Source organism: Malurus melanocephalus, unplaced genomic scaffold (genome assembly GCF_030028575.1).
Source record: "Malurus melanocephalus ecotype Western Australia unplaced genomic scaffold, MMel_1.1 scaffold_2, whole genome shotgun sequence".
Lineage (NCBI taxonomy): Eukaryota > Metazoa > Chordata > Aves > Passeriformes > Maluridae > Malurus > Malurus melanocephalus.
In genome coordinates, this window is record NW_026623234.1 from 1,550,353 (window position 1) to 1,569,756 (window position 19,404).

Genomic DNA, 19,404 nt, shown 5'->3' on the forward strand with positions numbered 1-19,404 from the left:
TTTTTTTTTTTTTTTTTTTTTTTTTTTTTTTTTTTTTTTTTTTTTTTTTTTTTTTTTTTTTTTTTTTTTTTTTTTTTTTTTTTTTTTTTTAGTTATTTTTTTTTTTTTTTTTAGTTAGGCAGTTTGTAGTGATAATTACAGCATTCATTACTATATCACTTGGACCACTCAATGTCTTAGACCTATGAGCAGAGTTGTCCTTCCTCTCTTATATTCACATTTATTTTTTTTTTTTTTTATTTGTCTTGGACATAAGAGCAGAGAAGAAGTCCTTCCTCTCTTAGAGTCACAGTGATGTTTGGCAAATTCCAAGACGTTTTAAGGGAAATAGACATGCAAACATCAGAAACCGACGTGTTTTCCTGTTTCTCTGCTCTCCCTAATGCCAAAGAATAATTTCCTCCTTCTGGAGCAAGCAACACTGGGCAGCAACCTGTGCCAGCTGAACCTTGGAGCCTTTATTCTCAGAGATCCTCTGAGACTAGACTAAAGAAAAGAAGTCTTGTCCCTGCCACTCTGCAGCTTGCAGCCAAACAGCCCTGAGACCTTCCATCCCAGCTTCAGACAGCCAGGAAGAGCTGCCTGCACGGAAAATGGTAGGAACTTTCTTGCTTGCATCCCATTGCTCCAGGATGACCCCCACCCAGCCAGACATGGGTTTATCAACAGAGAATGAGGAGGCCATAGCTCTCYCCATCATTATCAGCCACTCATAATTGGTAGTCACCCACACTATATTTGTGTTTTTCATTGCAAAGCAGCGGGGACTTGGCAGCTACTCACAACTCAGGGCAAGGCTGCAAACAGCCACAAAAGCACTGCCTGCCAGCTCTGTGCAGGGCATTAGTATTTCTCTGTGCCTGAGGAAACAGACCTTGTATACAAATGAATCAGAACCTGCACAAGGCTGCATCACAGGGACTTGGACTCCTGTGCTGACTTCCCCTGTTTACCCACAGAATAGGCCATGACTTGATTTGGTACAGAGATTAGTTCCTCCTAAAAAGAAAGTATTCATTTGACAGGGAATGGTTGTTGTGCTTGAAATGAAGATGGCCCAAGGCAAAAACAGATTGCTTGGCTCAGTGACCCATTGGCTGGTCTCTGGCTGCCTTTGAAATGGTATTCGGTTTTCGGCCTTACACGCCACATAATGGTGGGTTTCTGCAGCCTGGGTGTTTTCTTACAAGCACTTTTGTCTAATCACTAGCTGAGAATCCAGCCCGATGTGTACACTGTAAAAGATGCTGTTTATACTTGGGCTTTTAGTCTGCCATCTGTGCACAGCTTAGCTGCAACATCTCAGTAGATCTGTTTCTCCTCTGCTGCCAAGTCCCTGTTGCAAGCCTTCAGAAGAGCATGATTCACGTCAGACTTTCTAATAAAATTCAGGCACTTTGGAAGCTCTCTTTTAAAACCTATTCCCTTCTCTCAGCAAATGCAGTGGTATAGACTTAATGCTTTTTCTAGACTCACTGGTTCATACCCGAGTGGCAYTCAAGCAAAAGCAGTTATACATGCAATCACTGATGCATATATACTGCCACCCTGCCCTTGCTAACATGTTCCAGTTCTCAAAGCCTCTGACACAAATGWATTCAGGCACCAGAGCTGCTGGCACAATCCATTTGCACTGCACCTTGCAATCACTTTTTATTTAAAACCCATTTTCTTTAAGAAGCAGCCTTGGCACTAATCCTCAGGGGAAATATTTTGAGCCCAGACTTCCTTCCTCAAAATAGGGCACTTGAATCAGAAACGAGCTACATGCTCAGTACCTGTAGGCTTGGATAATCTGTCAGCACACAGATGAGGAAGACTAAATACAAGAACGAGCAGATGCTATTTCACCTGCCCCACAGAGCCTTGTGTCTTTATGGCTAAACATTCTGGCTTCAGAGATATTTGAATTAAAGACAAATACTATTACAGAAGAGAAGGGGTAAAGAAAAAGTACTTTCAATGTTTTGAGAATAGAAGAGCTTTTAATGAAGGTTAATTCTGCTTGAAAAGAAATGCTGAAGTGCTGCTGATTTCCAGAGAGATGCAGTCTCCAAGRCTGATTGTAAATGAGTTTTCAGATATCGCCCCAAATAATTCCCATGTATAGCTTGTCCTTGTCTTAGGGACAAATGACAAATTTTTTTTTGTATGAGAAAAGAGTCTGAGCAAAATCAGACAGTTTGCAGGCCATGGATAGCCTGGTATTGCTGCGAACAGCTGCAGAAATAGGGGTGGTGAAACCACGCCACAAAAATCCCTTTGCAGAGGGAGTCATTTCACTTCCACCTTACCATCCCTCTTCTGCCTCAGCACCTGCATTTCAATTCCCTCTCCTGGTCGAGAGGGAGCTGATGCCAGCTGATGAGCCTGCAGTTACCTGCTGGTGGCACGGAGAAGGACATGGAGCCCAGGGTGCCACATGCAATGTGTGTGGCACTCAGCAAGTGACACCGGCTCTCCAGGWGCAGCCTCCTCCCATGGCCCCTCCTGCCTCACTCTGTCCAACGTGAGGGAGGACTTGCTGTGTGGCCTGTCTCTGTCCATTTCACATCCACGTGCTCATCCTGATAAAAAAGACATCGGCAGGATAATGTACAGGCCAGTGGGAAGCTCCTAAGTGCCACCGCTGAAAAAGGGAAGAAGGATGTATTTAATCCGGGTACCAGAGGAAATGAGTGGGAGCTGCTGAAARGGTTTGGACTAGATGGGACTCTAAATGCAAGAATTAAAGCCAAGTAAATGCAATGAATAAAGTACAGCCTAGAAAAGGATCTTTTAAAATCTCTTCCTTGAAGCCTGGTGGCATAGTAAGGAACCTTCAGACCTAGAAAGGTGACCAGGAGGCATTTTTCAAGTAGAGARTAAGGTGGCCATTGCACACTCTGTACAAAAGCCAAACTGGTTTTTGCGGCCTTGAGGAATGAGGACTGGGATCTTGAGCTGCGTGAGCTTGTTGGTCCTCCTCCTCCCAGCAGAATACATGAAATGAGGAATGTTGCTCCTCAGAAGGGTGAAGCACCTCCTGACCTTCCTTCATTTTAGGATTGGCTTGATGGGTTTGGTTTCTRTGTGTCTTTGAAATGAGGCTTTACAGAGGATCCCTTTGTTGTTACTGTTAAATTGCCTTATCRCTTTTATTTTTATTTGCATTCTGCCAGCAGAGAAGAGGCAGGATCCCATTGGGCTAATTACGCCACGTGCCAAGAACAAAGAGCTGGTGGTTTGAGCTTGCTGCCTGCTGCGCAGCGCGGATACCCTGCACAAAACAGAGAAACCCATGGAAACAATGCGGTGCGACCGGTCAGCAGGGCAAACAGCGGCCACAGCATGCGAACAATCTCACCATCCTCACAGTGCTGGACCCACTGGGGCAAACAAGAGCTTAACGGGGTTTGGAGGGGGAACAATGTGCTGTTTACAGGATTCACTGGGGCAGGGAAACTGCGCATTGGAAAAATCTTTCGGTGGGTCATCAGGCTTGCTTTCACTGGGCAGGGCAGCGTGCGTCTCGCAAGCTGCGAGCGGGTAAAGGGTTTGTGTGCGCTTGTTGCACCGACTGACGGGCCAGACAGAGGGCTCAAGGGAGCACMCGGGCTCACGGCGAGTGCAGCGAGCAGGGCAAAGGGCCCAGCGCACCCCTGGCCACCTGCCCGAGCGGAGCGGAGCGGGGCGGTCTGCTCACAGGTGGAGAGCAGGAGGCAGCGGCCGCGGCCTCACAGGTGGGGAACGGGAAATGTGTGACTCGGTCTGGGGAGAGAGCAGCAGGGGCTCGGAGCGGGCCGTGCCGGGCGCTGCCGCACGAACCCAGGTTGGGGGCGAGGCCCCGGCTCCGCGCTGTGCCCGCCGGGGGCCGGGCCGGGCAGGGCCGGGGGCGGTGGCGGTGGCCCGCCCTGGGGCCGGCTCAGCGCAGCCGCCGGCTCCGCCCCGGGGGCCACATCGGCGGGGTGGGAGCGCTCCGCCGAGCTCAGCCGTGCCCAGCCCGCCCGTAGCAGGTAGGTGAGCCGAGCCGAGCCGAGCCGCCCGCAGGGGCCGGGGAGCAGTGGGACTCCCTCCGCCGGACACCCCGCTCCCCTCGACCCGGGGCTCTCGGCGTGGCGGGACGGGGGCCGTGCCCGGCGGGGACTGCCCGGGGKTTTTCTGGGTTTTCTGCGGGGTTTTTCTGGTGGTTCGCCGCGGTTCGGCATTGGCAGCCGAGCAGGCAGCCCCGGGGAGCGGCCGCGCCCTTCCCCTCCCCTCCCGTCCCCTCCCGGCGGGGGCTGCGTGCGGGTCGGGGGAGCCTCTCGGGGCGCCGGTCCCGCTGCTCGCCGCTCTGGGAGCGCCCCTCCACACTGGAGCCGGCGGTGAGCCGTGATTCCCGGTGTGGCTGTGTGTGACCTGAGACAGACCGCGGCCAGGTGCAGCGGAGAGGAGCGGSTGCTGCGGGCCCGGCGGGTTGCTGCTGTGCGGGGCTTTCAGCCGAGTGCCTCTGCTGCCTGCTGATGAGCCTGGGCATACAGCTGGCTTCAGTCGGCTCTGTCTGGATTGATTTCCGAGATGTGGATTAGCGATCTTCCCCTATTACGATTACAGGAATCTGGTGCTGGCTCAGCCTGCCGTGCCGCTTTTCCCCCCTTCCCTTTTAAGATCCCTGCGAGGAGTTCAGAGTATTGCTTGCAGTTCAACAGCTGGGCGGATAGATGTTGGCTGCGAATTGCCTTTGCAGCCTGGCTGGTAACAAATCTGTTGATAAGGGGAATAAGGGGATAGCGGCTTGTTACGATCGAGGCGTGCCGGTTCTGCCCCAGAGCGTTAARGCTCTGCTGCGTGTGCTTTAATGTCAAATGGGGTGTTTGTACAAAGGGGGGGGAAACAAAAAACAGACTGAAACCCCGACTCAGCCATCTGGGAATCTAAATGTTGGCTTCAGTAAACTGTAAAGCTAGTTTAGGATAAAGTGTTTCTGTGTCTTAGACAAGCTTAGCATATTTTGTATAAGATGAGAGCTTGAAACTTTACTAGCTGTGCAAGGGAGGGCTGGGGAGAAAAGCTGCTTTTGGAGGTGTTTGGTCTGCTGTTACAGTAGAGGTTCACAGGGATGTAACCCATCCCACCACTTGTGAGGTCTCTGTGTAGCTAGCTTCTGACAACACCCGTGTGTTTCTGTGAAAGCAATGGTGTACAGCTGGAGAGTTCTGACTTGAAATCTACAGATGCTACTGTCAGTGATACTTCCTCTCCACTTTTTTGTTTTCGGCTTTTTCTTTCTTCTTTTTTTTTTTTTTTTAACTTTCTCAGACATCTTGGTCTACAGAAGAATCTGCTTCAAAGCCTGAGATGTGAGCCTGCTGCTGTGAAGCTTGCTCACTGCATGAGAACTGTCAAGCAGAAGCCTGTAGCTTCAATCCTTTTGGTGGATGACAAGGTCAAAGTGTAGAAACGCTGCTCTGAAAATCTAGATGGAGATGTCTAGTGAGAGGAGCAGTCTTGGTAATGTGCTGCTGTATGCTGATGTCAAGCTGTATATGACAAGCTGTAAAAATGACAAATTACTCAGCTCTTACTAAATACTTCCTGAGTATTAAGTGGGAAAAAGCTGTTAATGAGGCAGGGCATTGGGTGGTKCAGTCACTGACCTATTCTGCAGTGTCACTGCACAGACAGTGGAAGACCTGCCAGTGTTCCATAACGCTCTTCCAACAGTGAGGTGGTTTTTAACATTCATTCTTGTTTTTGATCCTCTGGCTGGAGCAGGAGCTCCCACAACAGCTGCTGTTGTGCTTCTTTAAAAAAAAAAAAAAAAAGTCTAAATAATCGATGGGTGCTTGCTCATGTTGGGCTGCTCCCACAGGTGAAAAGGACCTTTGCCACCTGCTGTGCAAGCTGATGTGTTGATTTGGAGTGGCTCAGAGAAGTGAGTAGCCTCTCCTCACTCTTAACATTGCTTTCATGGAAGGATCTTGCTGCCAAAATAGCTTCACTTGRTGTAGCCTCTTTGGGCCTGAACCCCTCTTTGCCTGGGTGTCTCCATCGTTGCCGAAGGCTCTGGGAACCACTGAGATGACATTCTCATCCCGGTGCTGCAGGGCTGGGTGAAGTCTCGCAGTGTTTGTTCAGCTTCTCACCTGCCTGCGACAGAAATAGAGCAGGATGCGGTCTGAGTGCCTGGAGAAAGCCCTCCCTGTGGGCAATCTCTGTCCTGCTGCATGGAAGCTCCTCCCTTAAGAGGATTTAGCGGCTTTAATGATGTGGCTCATCTGGACTCTCTTCATTACTGTTATTGTCTCTATTTTGGTTCTCGGGTGACAGGCACATGTAGTGTGACCTACAACTGTAAGCTGCTGCAGGAAATGCTCTAGYGAGGCCTTCCCACAGCTCCATGGAGATTTTCTTGTCTCTGCTACTCAAACCAGTCTGCTTCAAGCTCTGTGAAGTGCAAGGGGGGGGTTTCATGTGAAATTTCTGATCTGACTGTAACCAAAGGAAGGTTTTATCCCTTGTTTGTTACTCTGTGTCCTGGTCTGACAACTGGAAGGGTCCATCCAGGAGTCCCAAGTGTTCCTCCAGTAGATGTTCAAGTTGGAAGGGTGCAGGTGGGAGTTTTGCAGACTTCTGGTAACCACAGTCCCTGGCTGTTGGCTGGGGTTCTTGGTGCCTGTTGGCATTATTAGAGCAGGAAACACTCAGCACAGGCAAAAGGTGTTGCCACACAGACCTTTGGGCACTGATGGGATCGGGTCTGTTACGGGAATACCAGGGTGATGCTGGGAGTTGGATCGTGCCCCGTGCTATCTGCAGCAGTAATTATTGCTGCACTTTCATGCTGCCGGTGCCATGGCAGCCCTATTTCTTCCTGGTCTCGTTCCTGTCGGCTGCCGAGTGGGAGGTGCTAGAGAGGGTGGGTCTGTCGGGGCTCAGGCTCTGGTTGAATAGTTCGGAAGGCTGGAGGAGGTAGCAAARTTTCCAGTGGGCTTGTGTAATGAGGGATGATCAGAGCCTCAGTTCTTGCATTTACTCCTCAGTTTCCTCTGTGGAAAAGCTTACGTGCACCAAAATGAACTTACTTCTGCCAGGAATTATGGCACTCACCCTAGAGTGCCTTAACTTCACCTCTCTAAAATAGGAGCGTGACATCTGTGTCCCCTTCTTCTCTTTCCCTGCCTTCATTTGTCTCTGAATGTGGATCATGCCATGCAGAGATCTGGATCGGGCAAAGGAGCAGCTGGGCTCAGTAGCCTAACCCCCACCACGTGGCAGTCAGCTTTAATGGGCAAAGAAATGAGGTGTGTCCTTGCATAAATGCTTCTGTTGGAGGAAKGTGGGATTGGAGCTGTGTGGAGGCTAATGGTTAATGACATATGCGTGAAGGGATGGCTGAGTGAGCTGCCTTTCCTTTAGCAACTGTGCAGTGAGGTGCAATCATTACCTAACCACCTCTGTCTCTTTTTGGCTCCTCTGTATTCTTAGAGGGAATGAAATGGAGGAAAGGCTAAAAATTACAGKCTCTCTTGGCATGGTAAAAGGAATAATACAGGAGGCACAGTCAGTGCCAGCAGTTCCTTGATGGCTGGTTGGCTGTGGCAGAGCCTGTGTGCTGAAAGCTCTGTGGGCTATCAGGGCTTGGAAACMCTGAAGCAGTTAGTGGCTGGCTTCAGTCTAGATGGGGTGATAAGTGAAGCAAAGGAACTGCGTAGTGGAGATTGTTTAAATCACTGCTTGTGTGCACTGACAGATTCAGAGCTAGCTAATTTTCTGGAAGAAAGATGAGGCGTTACTCTGGGCAGCTCTGGAAAAGGGACTGTCTGGTGGATCACAGCAGAAAAAGGGGATGAAACAGTGGCCTGTTGGGATGGGAACAGGGATTGGAGACTGCCGAATCAGAACCCGTGTGTCCTTTTGAACACCACAGAGCCAGGGAAGCTGGGTGTTTTGTGGCTCATCCAGAGTAAATACAGGGGAGAAGGGAAAGGAGACTGAGCTGAGGACAGGCTTTGTCCTGTGGGAAGAGGTGCGTGCGCAGGCTGTCTGGATGACTGCTCTAGTTCTTTGTCTCCTTGATGGAGTTCAGAACTGGGACACCACCTACTGGGACACCGCCATTTCAAAGCTAGTCAAACCCAAGTCCAGTCAGTGCATGTACTGAATTTCTGAAGTTGCTGGTGTGGTAAATGCCCTGTCTGTCTTTAGGGAGCACAGGAGCTGAGAAAGACCCGAGGAAGAGCCTTGCACATAGACGAAATACCGGTGGAATTTGTTAAGGATGCTGCTGGCCTGCTGATTTTAGTTTCTCTGTGCTGCCTCTGCAGCACAGCCTTGAGGCAGAAGCATCATGAAAGTGCTTTACCATTTACTACAAAATTGTTGCTGATCTGTAAACAGATTGCTGATCTCTTCCAGTATGATGATAATCCCATAGCCATGTGTGCTGGAGAAGTGCTGATCTGGGACAAACTGTATACAGTAGTATATCCAGCAGCCTGAAGGTTTGAAATTATATAATGGGGAGTTCCCTTTGTAGGCAAAACAAGTCTGCTTCAGTCTCTCATATGCAAGCAAAGAGCAGATGATCTGTCAGAGCTGCAGCCATGCACCTTGAGCTGAGCTGATCTTCCCACAGCAGGAAACATGTTTCAAGTAGCTTTACCTATTTGGGAATGAAGGAGGCTGTTTCCCAGAGTTGTTCTGGAAAGGGGTTACAGTCACTGGATCCAACCATATTCTTCTCCAGCTCCTTGCTCTGGTCATTGCCTCTGTGATACTCTGTGCCCTCGCCAGTTTGGGGTCAAGAGGCTACACAGGAATTTGATGCCCTCAGCTCCTGCCCCTACAGGAGGGGCTTTATGCAGCACCTTGTCTGTCTAGTTTTAAAAGCAGCTGCTCCAGGATGCTGGTTTAGCTTGGGCTGGTGTGCTGGACTGTCACAGGCTCRAGTGAGCTGCCTGTGGGGTTTTGTGCATTGTGCTGCTGTGGGGCCAYGACCTGAGCTGTATTGGTGCAGGGCTTCTGGAGCAGCGTGCAAGGCAGGTGTGGAGAGGGCATCTTGGCACTTGACTAGGACTTCAAGGGCAGCTGCWGTCATCCCATAATATAAGAATATGCAAATCCTAAATGCCTGGAGCAGGTATTTCTCCTGTGATAGATGGTTAGCAGTTTTGTTTGGAATCAGTTGTGAAGTCTAAATTAACTGGATTATCTTTACTACTGCACAAAGAGCTTYGGTGCTCTAGACTGACCTTTCCAGGGAAGTTTCTTACCTTTTGTGGCATTTGAGTTTCTAARTGTTCTAGTAAGAGGAAAAAATATTTATGTTGGGAGTGTCTTATTCTCTTCCTACAGTATTTTTTTTCTGATTTCTCCTTGGTCCAGCAAATGGCTTACTTAACATTACTTGGAATGTGTGTGGAAATAAAACAAGTTCAGTTCGGTGGTGTCCATATCAAGGGTTTTTTCGGACTTTGGTCCCTAGAACCAACATGCCTGCTTTCAAAAGTCACCATGCAGACTGCTCCTCTCCTCTCTGCTTCTAATCAATTAATTTGTAGAGTACCCTTGGCATAAAAGGATGCTGCTTTGGTTGGTGTGGTGACAGGACATCATCTCTAGGGCTGCATTGGTTCTGGGGATTCTTTCGTGGTGTGGCTCAAAGCATCCTCCTGCCTGCTGTGGAACTGATCATGTGTCTGTCATCGGTGTCCTCATGCACTGAAGTTACTGGTGGTGTRTCAGTTCTTGAGTGGCTTCACTGGAATGTCCTCAGCTTCCCAGTGTGGGGTTCCTTGGTCTCTTGTCCCCTCACTCCCTTTCTTCTGTCCTGGAGCTAAACAGGAGCAGAGCAGGACTTGGATTGAGGAGACAGACTGCTGAGCTGCAGGTTAGCAAGGCTGTTTGCCTTGAATTTTGCACTGACCAAAGAGATATGGCAATTACTCTGCAGCATCCATGCTGCATGCTTGAAGAAGCTGGGCCTTAAAAGGCAGGCAGGAGTTCTCATTAWGCTCACCTCTGAAGCCTTTCAGGGGGAGGGGAACCCCAACCAGACAAAACTCCAGCTGCCTAAACGTACTTTCCCAACAGTCTGAGAAGCTGCTGGACTCTTCTTTGCATTCAGGTCCCTTTCTAATGCAGRCTTGCAGATATGCACATGGAATATCTAAGGAGCGCTCTGGGCTGTGCAGTAAATCTGCCTATTCCCGAAGGAAGCTCTTTTAATTAGAGAAGACTTCTGTTTGGCAGCTGCTGTGTGAAGCAGTGCTAGAGCTCAGCTGTGTGCAGGAGCCCTGTGAGCTGTGTGAAACGAGGTAAAGGCACAGCCCTTCCCTGATTCCCCAGGGGTCTGCTGCACTTCTCTGGGGAGGCTGAACAGGAGTGGGGGGAGAATGCAGGAGTTCCTGCAGGCTGTGGTGTGGGGCAGTGGAGACCTGTGGGATAGATCAGCCTTGCAAGTGAGCCCCAGCCCCTCGATGGGACTTGCTGCTTGCCGTGCACAGAGCCCAGCAGCTCTTGCAAACGAGACCCTCYAAAGGGAAGAACACCGTGTGCGAGTACAGATAAAATGGGGTGGTCCTGGCTGCTCCTGAGGGGTTGGAAGTGACGCCCACAGCTGCTGGTGCTTCTGCTGCCTGATGTGAGGGGACCTGAAATGTCAAAGTTGCCTCTCACCCTTGCTCCTTGGAGGAGGTGTTGTGACTCACGSCTTCCTGGAATGAAACTGAGGTGACAAAAATGCAGTTGCCAAAACTTTATGGGAATTTTTAAATGTCAAAAACTGCATCAAACTGGCTGCTGCCTTGGCAGAAGAGGCTGTTTCAAGGAAGGGCTAGTTTGAGGAAGGGCAAGCTGCTTTAATTCCCGAGTCCAAGACCTCAAAGGCTTCTTTGAGTTGATGCTTCAGTCCTGCTGGTGGTCTCAGAGCCTGAGTGTTTCTGCATTCATYACCAGTCCATCATGTTGCAGTGCAACTTTGGAGGCTGTTGTGGCAGTGATTTGGAGTTGATCCTGGAGTAAACTCTAGGTTCCTGCTTCAGGCAGATAGGAAACCTTCCTATCCCAGCTGTCAGCTACCAGCAAGACMCACCAGTGTGCACACAAGGAGATGGCCATGCACCCGGTGCTGTGCTATGGGAACCCRAACAGCTGCTCCTTGTCTGCCCAGAAGAGAGAGAGCCTTTGCCACGGGGTGTTTGCTGCCAGGATGAGCAGCCTATGCAGGGGTGTGTGGGCTGAGCGGGGTCAGCAGCTGTGTCACTGTGGTGCTGTCTGATGGTTGTGCCCAGGATCTCAGCGGAGAGCCCTAGAGATCGGCAGTTCTCCTGCTGGCAGCCCCCCATCAGAGGAGGAGCAGGCAATGGGGCTTTGCTGGGCTGGGTTTRGAGCTGCTGCTCTAGAGAGATCTGGGTGTGTATCCTGGGGGCAGAGGGAGCCATGTGTCACAGCCTTCACCTGACAGGTAGCAGGCATGAGACCCTTTGGTGTCGTTTTGGGTGATTGGTAAGTTTGGTTTGATTAAAAATTGTGGAGCTGATGTGGAGCAAAACCAGGTAGGCTGTTGGGGAAAGACAGCAATGTGGTGGAACAGAGGCAAGTCAGAAAAAGTTGTGTCTGCAATTCTGTTAAAAAGTAATCTTAGCCTCAATCATGATTAAAGATGAAACAGGCTGCTTTTTTCCCCTCTGAAATGGGAGCATTTATGTCTGCACTGAGGCTCATCAGATTATTTGTAAATTAGTTATTCTGGGTTCTTTCATTTTAAAGTAAGTACCCCTGAACTATTCTTTTCTGTCTTCTTCTTCTGCATTCCTCTATCAAATAGTCTTCTGAAATATTTGTGCTCTAAATATTGAAAAAGAGACCTTTTCAGGAAAGTAGAAAAGGCCGCCCAGCCTCTCTTGGTTCAGGTTCAGCTGAACCCGTTTTCCAGACCACTATGCATAGGTCTGAAGACTCCAAGGAGGCCCCTCTTCTTCCCGAAACAGACCCAGCTTTTCAAAGTCTTGCTGTCTATTTTAACTGCCAAATTCCTAGGGAACCTATCCCATATGTCTGTTCTTCTTGGCTTGAAACAGTTCTGTCCAGAACCTACAGATGTATTACTTTGAAGGATTGATTATAATTTTCTTTTTTTGGGATGGAGTTGGAGGAATGATCCAAACTGCGGGTGGCAGATCTGTCACTGAGTAATGTTCTTGTATTGCACTAATTAATTCTGCTGGCATTACCTGCATGGAAATGTAACAATCACCAAGGCAGAGCACCTCAGTAAAGTTTTTGGGTGTCTCTTCCAGCTGGCTAAGTGTTTTCTAGAGGACCCCTCTGTTTTCCTGCCTTGGCTGCTGAGATTTCTTATTGTGGCATTTCACTTCCTAAAATGCGTAGACTGGGAGCAAAGCAGCTTCGCTGCAGCTTCTGTAACAGCTCTGCTGTGTTATTCTTGCTCCTCACAGTGTTGGCCTTTGCTCCTGTACAATGTAGCTTTCTTTTCCACTTTCTTCCTCCTGTAGGAAGAGCTTGGCAGGAGGAGAGYTTTATGTAAAGGTGAAAGGAAAGAATGCTAGACAATGCTGCTGTACATCTCAGAGCCCTGTTGGGACTGGCTGTTCCAGAGCAAGGTTTGAAAAAGCTTCTAAACTGCATCCTCAGAGTGATCAGGGCTGCCCTACCAAGGCTTTTGGCTGCTGTGGAAAGGTGCTGCCAGCTACAAATGGGAAACTATTCRTGTTATTCACCGCGATGTTAGAGAGGGAAAATGTGGTTGAGGTGAATAKTTTTTAATAGCAGGAGATGACTCAAAGTATCTGTGGTTTTAAATCCTGTACTTTTACTCCTGGGCTTTTCTTGCCCTCCTGCCCTCTCTGTGTCATCATTTTGGAAACGGGGGCTGCTCGAGACAGAATCCCTTCCTCAGGAGCTTTTTATAGTTCGGGCTTTCTCTTTTCATCTGTACCCAGTGGTGGTGTCAAGTGGCATCTGTGGCAGGAAACTCAGGATGTTGTGAAATGCTCATCCTCAGACTGTCTGTGTCCATGCTCCTCTCGTCAGCAGCAGGCAGACCACGCTCCAGCAGGGCACAAGGTGTCGTGTGACCCTGGGGTGCTGTGGTGGGAGGTACAGCTTCTTCTGGGGCAGAGGCTGGGTCCGGCAGTAACCTTTGGTGGCTGTGTCACTGCTGCCATGGTGTGTGTGGTTCTGTACCACTGAGCTGGGAGACCCCAAACTGGCCCCATCTGCTTGTAATGAATGGTTTTGCTGAGTTGTTGCCTCCCGGTGTGCAAAGCTGGGAGAGATCTTGAGATACCTTGTGTGAGAGTCACTAGGAATCCTGTGTTTCTGACTCCCGTGCTGGCAGCCTTCAGAGTGGAGACCCATGGTGATGGCAGGGCAGAACCTTGCTGTAGAGGGGAGATTGTCACAGCTGCTGGCCTGTGCTCTCCTGCTCTAGAATCACATGTAGCAGTGCCAGCCTACTAGCAGGGGCACGGGAGTGGGTCAGGGAGCTGCAAATTAACAAATGGTCTGTTTGGCAAAAGCTGTTTTCTGAGATTGCAAATAGTAAAGGGACTGTTTTTGTTAAAAAGCCAAAAGATGCATCTCCTTGTGGCCTGAGGAATTTTCCTGTGCTGGTAGGACTTCTTTTCACTTTCCAGTCATGATGGGTTTGCAGTAAGCTTTCAACCCTGTTTGATCTGTGGGCTAAAGGGTTAAAGCCTCCACTTCTTGAGATCAGTGCCTTGCTATCAGCAAAGGATCTGATACAAAGCATGTGATATGATTAAAGTAGGCTAATAGCCCGTCTCTTCTTTGTTCAAGGAAGATTACTTAATTCTACAGCTTCACAGGCATTTGGAATAACAAGCCAGAGGCCTCCTCTGTTTGCTTTGTGGTGGGTTTGGGGTTTTTGGTTTGTTTTGTTTGGTGGGGTTTTTTTTTTTTTCCTTTCTGCCACTTGAGATCATGGGGATGTACTGTAGGGGAAGAGGTCTTGGGGAGAATCCTGGTGACACTTCTGGATTCTGGAGAATCCAGAAGACACTTCCARTCTCCAGTGGGCTGTTCTGTCAGCTGCAGGGCACTTCATTGCTCTGGTGAGTCAGCTCACTTGGCAGGGTGTCCATGCTCTTCTAGAGAGTTAATTTGAGAAGGACAAGGGAGTGCTTATTGCCCTGTGCTCTTTGGAATAAGCAATCCCTGGTGTTTTGACTTCTGGAAGTGTCTGGCATCAGCTGTGAAATGAACTCCTGGAGAGCCTGCAATTACTGAGAGTGATGCTGGGTAGGCTCAGCTTCCTTCCCTCGCTGGGTGCCCGTGCCCAGGCTCTGCTCAGCCCCATCCACCTTCTGTGGAGGCTGTGCAAGTTGCCAAGCTGAGGAAAACTTCCTGCCCTTGAAGTATAACTACTCTCTCTGCTAATTCCTGGAAAGAACTAAAAGAGTMGGAAACCTCATTTCCCAGGTCAGGCAGATGCTGTATCTCTCACAAAGATGTTTGTCATGGGTGTACTGAATCTAAACACTCCCTAGTTAATTGCCCTCGGATCTGAGAAAATGGAAGTTACTGAAAACCAGTTTGTTTTGAAAGGGAACTTGACAGTAAAAAGTCCTTGACCTTGACCTCTTGCATTTTATGGGAGAAGGAGGCAGAAAAGATAAAAATCAGTTATATTACCTGGCTCCTACCTAAGCCTGACAATCTTTGGTGCTGTCTCATAAAACAGAAAGAAACGCTTCCTTCCTGCCTGGTTTGTGGTAGCTTTTGGTGCTCTGGCACAGGGGGAAAGCTGCTGGGTTTGAGGGAGGTATTCCTAAGCCAAGTGTCACTGGGTAGAGTATTGTGCAAGTCCTTGGAGGAGATTTGTTGCCCTCCAAGGCATTGCTTGCAAGAGAAGGGAGGCAGAGGAACCTGTGCTGTGCGTGTACTTGCACCGGGGATTTGCAGGCTGATAACTGGCACTGGGAAGCACTTTGAAGCGTYCCCTGTGCTGCAGAACCATGATGGGGAGGAGCTTACCTAGGCCCTAGCAGAGTGCTGGTCACCCTGCTGCAGTTCCAATTGCAGGTCCTGCTCACAGGTTTTGCTCTTTTTGGGGAGGTGTGGGGTAGACCAGACTGGGGGACTGCTTTTGACATGCTGGTGCCCCTGACAGATGAGGGAGCTGGTGGGCACATCGATTTCAGAGGTTAAGTTCGCAGCCTGGCAGCTCCAAGTGCAGAAAACAAAGCTGAGCTGGGCTCGCTGTTGAAGCGATTAAAGAGCCAATGTAGTCAAGTGACAGAGTTGCCCAACCAGTTTTGTGAAAACTCTGCATTTTTACTKCATTGTGTGCTGGCTTTAGTCAGTGTGGAGACCTCTTTCTGGAGCTGACCTGCAGAGCTTGTTGCACAGCTAGCATTCTAATACGTGGTAATTACAAAAGGAAAAGTCCACCAAACTGTACTCTTGGCTGTTTCTTCTGTCTGCTATTTTTGGTAAGTTGATTCATTTCTTTCCTTTTTTTTTTCCTTTTTTTTTTTAAGAGGGAGAGGAGAACCAAATGACTTCTGGGACAGTTTGTGGGGTTTGGGGTTGGTTTTTTCCTCCCGTTTTTTTGGCTGAGTTGTATCTCTGGTCCTGATGCATGGAAAGTTTTGCTTAAATCGGAGAAATGCTGTCCTGCAAATACCGTCATGCTGTGCAAGCATGAGTGTGTAGGCTGAAAATAGCAAAGAACTTTCTCCATTTCAAAGAACTTTCTCAGTTGTAGGGACTGAAGACCTACTTAAATATTGGCTTCCAAACCGAAGTGTGAAGTCCAGATGTTCTCAAAACCTATTGCACAGCTTGTAAATACAGAGATGAAAACAGATATAAACCTCTGCCAAGCTGTGAGCTTGGTTTCTTTTTAACCAAATGATAGTGGTTTATAAATATCTGATCGCTTCCCGTCGAGCTTCAGAAGCAGGTTTCTAAAATACGCATTTCCTTTTTACAAGATACACATCATGTGCTTGCTGTGATAAAACATACCGAAAAACCTGGGCCATTGCAGGCAGTCCTACGGGTGCTTTCTAATCCTGGGTCTTGCTGGAGGACAGAGTTGCTAGTCAGGTAATTCACACAACAGTACATTACAGCACTRATGCCTTACCAGGTGCACCAGGARCAAATCTACCTTTGCAGTGTAAGCTGATGAGTTTCTGCAGAAACTACTCCTGAGAAATCTGTACTTTCTGGTGGTATTTCTGCAGTACTTGCAGCCAACTGTTGCCTAGTCTGCTCCCTTTGCCCCAGGAACAGCAAATGTGGAGGGACTGCATGCACATTGCAGTCTCTGTCGTGCAGATGTCTTGCAGATACTGTTAGGGTATCACTGTACATGTCTGTGCTGGTAGTTCTGAGTTTGCTGACAATTAAGTGTGATGCTGCAGTTTGCAACCTGATGTTGTGCTGGTCTCTCTGGTTAACCCTCAGACCATCTCCTCGAGCTTGAGCTCTGCTTAGGACGAAACTGTCTCTAGTACTAGAGGGAATAAGATAATTGTTTTGTTCTATAAACAATTTGTATTACGCAGAAATAGTTTTTGACCTTGTGCTGACACTTTCCTTCACACAGAGACTGTAGCTGTATCACTGAGACACATATAAATATATATATATATCTAAAATATGTAATATATATATCTTGATTTTTARGATCCAGCTTCTCCCTCAATCCTTGCATTGCAACTTTTGAAGAGGTGCTGTTTGGAAAATCTCCACGACAAACATAATCTTGTTTATGTTTTCAAGGTCATTACACAGCTGGTATTATCTCAGTGAAGCTTAAAGGAAAGTTCAGTGAATTCAGACTTGGGTCATTCATCAGCTCTGTGGTTATTTGCTTGCTAGAGACATGATGTACCTCCCAGGTGTACTGAAAGTTCAAGGCCTTTGTATATTAACGTCAACAAGATGAACTCCTTAGGATATTCTTTGTATGTTAATGGGGCTGTAACTTGCAGTCCCTGCCCTGAGGGCAGTGATGTACCTGGTTAACAGGAGACTTAGAACTCTGTCATTGTTCATTAACTGGTACTGCTGTGTGAAGCTGTCCTGTCTCATCAGTCGTGATCAGGAGACTTTCTCATTGCCAAATGCCTGTTCAACACGTGCATGGATGGAGAAGCAGCCGTGCTTTGGGGTGCAAGGGCTCACAATCCTGCAGAGAACAACCTGTTTCCTCCTCTGCCCTGTGGCTTTCTGCTCAGTCTCTGCTGTGTGGGGGCATCTGGCTTGGAGGTGGAAAGTGACCATTTAGTGAGCAACTTTTTTWGTGTGCTGGCTTCTCTATCCAGATGTACATCTAATCTAGTTCTGGTTTCTGGGCTGGGATAATGCTGCAAAAAGTAACTGCACTGGCCTTCAAAATGGCCTYGACCTCATGGAAATGACTGTGCAGATAAACATCTTTATGGAACTGGCAGCACGCTGATCCCTTCCTAGGAGCACCTGCCAGTTGCTTTGGGCAGAGGGAGCCAGTTGCACAACTGGGTACAGCAGTGGAGCTCCAACATCTCCAGGATTTCTTGGTCARTCTGTCTGCAAATGAGCCCAGTTAACCTTGGTCAGTGTTGTGGTGTGAAGAAGAAAAGACAAGACCAGATTRTTGTGAGACCAGATCAGGGAGAGCTTTAGTTATTTTAAGTGTCCAGCCTTGTAAAACCTTGAGGGAAATGACCTGTTGCAATGTGTAAGACTTAGGTAAGTGGGGAAGATGCCTTCTTGTGTCAAGAAGCACCTCAGTGCTTGAGATCAGCTGAGGCTGCTTTGGAGGTTGCTTCAGTGGACCAGCTGGACTTTCAACCAAAGATCCCTCCTGCCACATCAGGTGCCAGGTGTGAAGAAGGATCAGGAGCCTTAGGGTATGGTGCAGAACCTTAGTTCATAGTGCTGGCAGCTGCATCTCTGCATCTGTCAAGCTGGAAGTTTCTCCTTGCGCAGGCAGGAGGGATAGCAGAACTGAGCCAGCATGCCAGCCTTGCAGGGCATTCGAGGTGTTTGTGGGGGCAAGGGAAATAACTCATGAAAGCCAAATCTGGTGCTGGTTTGAGCTCATCCTAGCCTGGTAGAAGCTGGTAGCAGCACATCCTACAGGGTCTGCCTTTGTTTTAGGTCCCCTGGTGTTAGAGCCTGAGGGGTGATGGTGGGGAGCAAAAGATCAAAGTACACAGAGACAACCTGCAGCTTCTTTGTAAGTCGTTTCCTTTCCTTTAGCTGATGATTTGGGAAGAAGGGGACAGCATCTTCAGGCTGTAGATGCAGTCCAGTGTGAACCCACTTTTATCTGAGTTGGAGTATTGGGACCGAGTGTCAGAGCTCAGTGCTCTTGGGAACATGTGTGCTGTGCTTAAGGGCTTGCATGAACTTTGCACTTGTTTGTAAATCTACTGAGACGGTGATTTCCACAGCTGTTGTGCTCTGGTTTGTTTTGTGSTTGTTCTTCCTTTTCTTTCACTGTGCTCCTAAATGAGCCCCTTATTTGTGCTGTGCAGTAACTTGGCAGCTGAGGTGCTTCAGCTGCCAGAGCTCATCAGGGAGAAACCTGTGGAGTGAGCRCAAGGGTGGTGCTGCAGAGGAGGGCTGAGCCCTTCCCAGCAGAGCTGCGTGGCACAGGCATGCACAGCACTAGCCTGGGCCAAATATCATAAACTTCACTGAGCACCGAGCACGCCGTGCTTGCTGGGTGCAGGCAGGACAGGAGAGAGCAGAATTGCAATTAAAAATTAACTTAGCCTCTCTGCCCCTTGACTGATGTGGTTATAATGTCTGTGCATTAWTTTTCCCCCTCCTGCCTCTGTGGCCAACGGTGGGGTCAGGAGGCAGAGGTGTTCAACTCTGCCCATGTCACCTGTCCTTCTCTGGGGTCACCTTGTGCAGGAGGGAGGCTGGGAGTTTCACAGGCTCCTGTGACAGGGGTAAGTTAATCTCTGAGCTGTGATGGAACTCCTGCAGTCACTAACAAGGCAGGCCACTGCCTGCATCTCCTCAGGCACACATGTCCTGGATTTTGTGTTCCTGCTCCACATACAGGTCTTGCTGTCGTTGCTGTTGCTGGGAGAACAACAGACCTGAGAGCTGGAAGTCATGGAGGGGGCAGGAAGCCATCYCCTGATGCCATTCTAGCCTGTTCAGATCTGTTCCATTCCTTCCTTTGGGAGCCCCATGAATTCTGGATCAATTTATGCCTTGCTGGAAGTAGTTCTCTCTTCTTGGGACTGAACCTGGGCTGAGAAAGGCACCAGATCAACTACACAGCAGCTGACCAGGCTGTGTTGGCAACCAAGTTTTTATGGCAGAAGCACCTCAAACCAACAAACTAATAATAAAGCAAAATAAAAATAAAAAAATAATAAAGCAAAAATAATCCTGCATATCTGTACAAGATGGGGAATGAGAAGCTTGGGAAAATATCATTCT

At 48.7% G+C, this 19,404-nt stretch overlaps 1 protein-coding gene across 4 annotated transcripts in view; it reads left to right on the forward strand.

The window, feature by feature from the left end:
- Positions 1-3,308: 3,308 nt before the first annotated feature.
- CD82 (CD82 molecule) overlaps positions 3,309-19,404 on the forward strand; it is a 38,081-nt gene continuing 21,985 nt past the window's right edge. The window contains exon 1 of one of the 4 annotated variants that reach the window (XM_057364316.1): positions 3,309-3,467. The gene's annotated coding sequence lies outside the window, so the exon portion shown is untranslated. Of the gene's footprint in view, positions 3,468-3,590; positions 3,723-3,906; positions 3,996-15,312; positions 15,438-19,404 lie in introns of those variants that run through there. The other 3 variants (XM_057364299.1, XM_057364291.1, XM_057364308.1) reach the window with 3 other exon arrangements.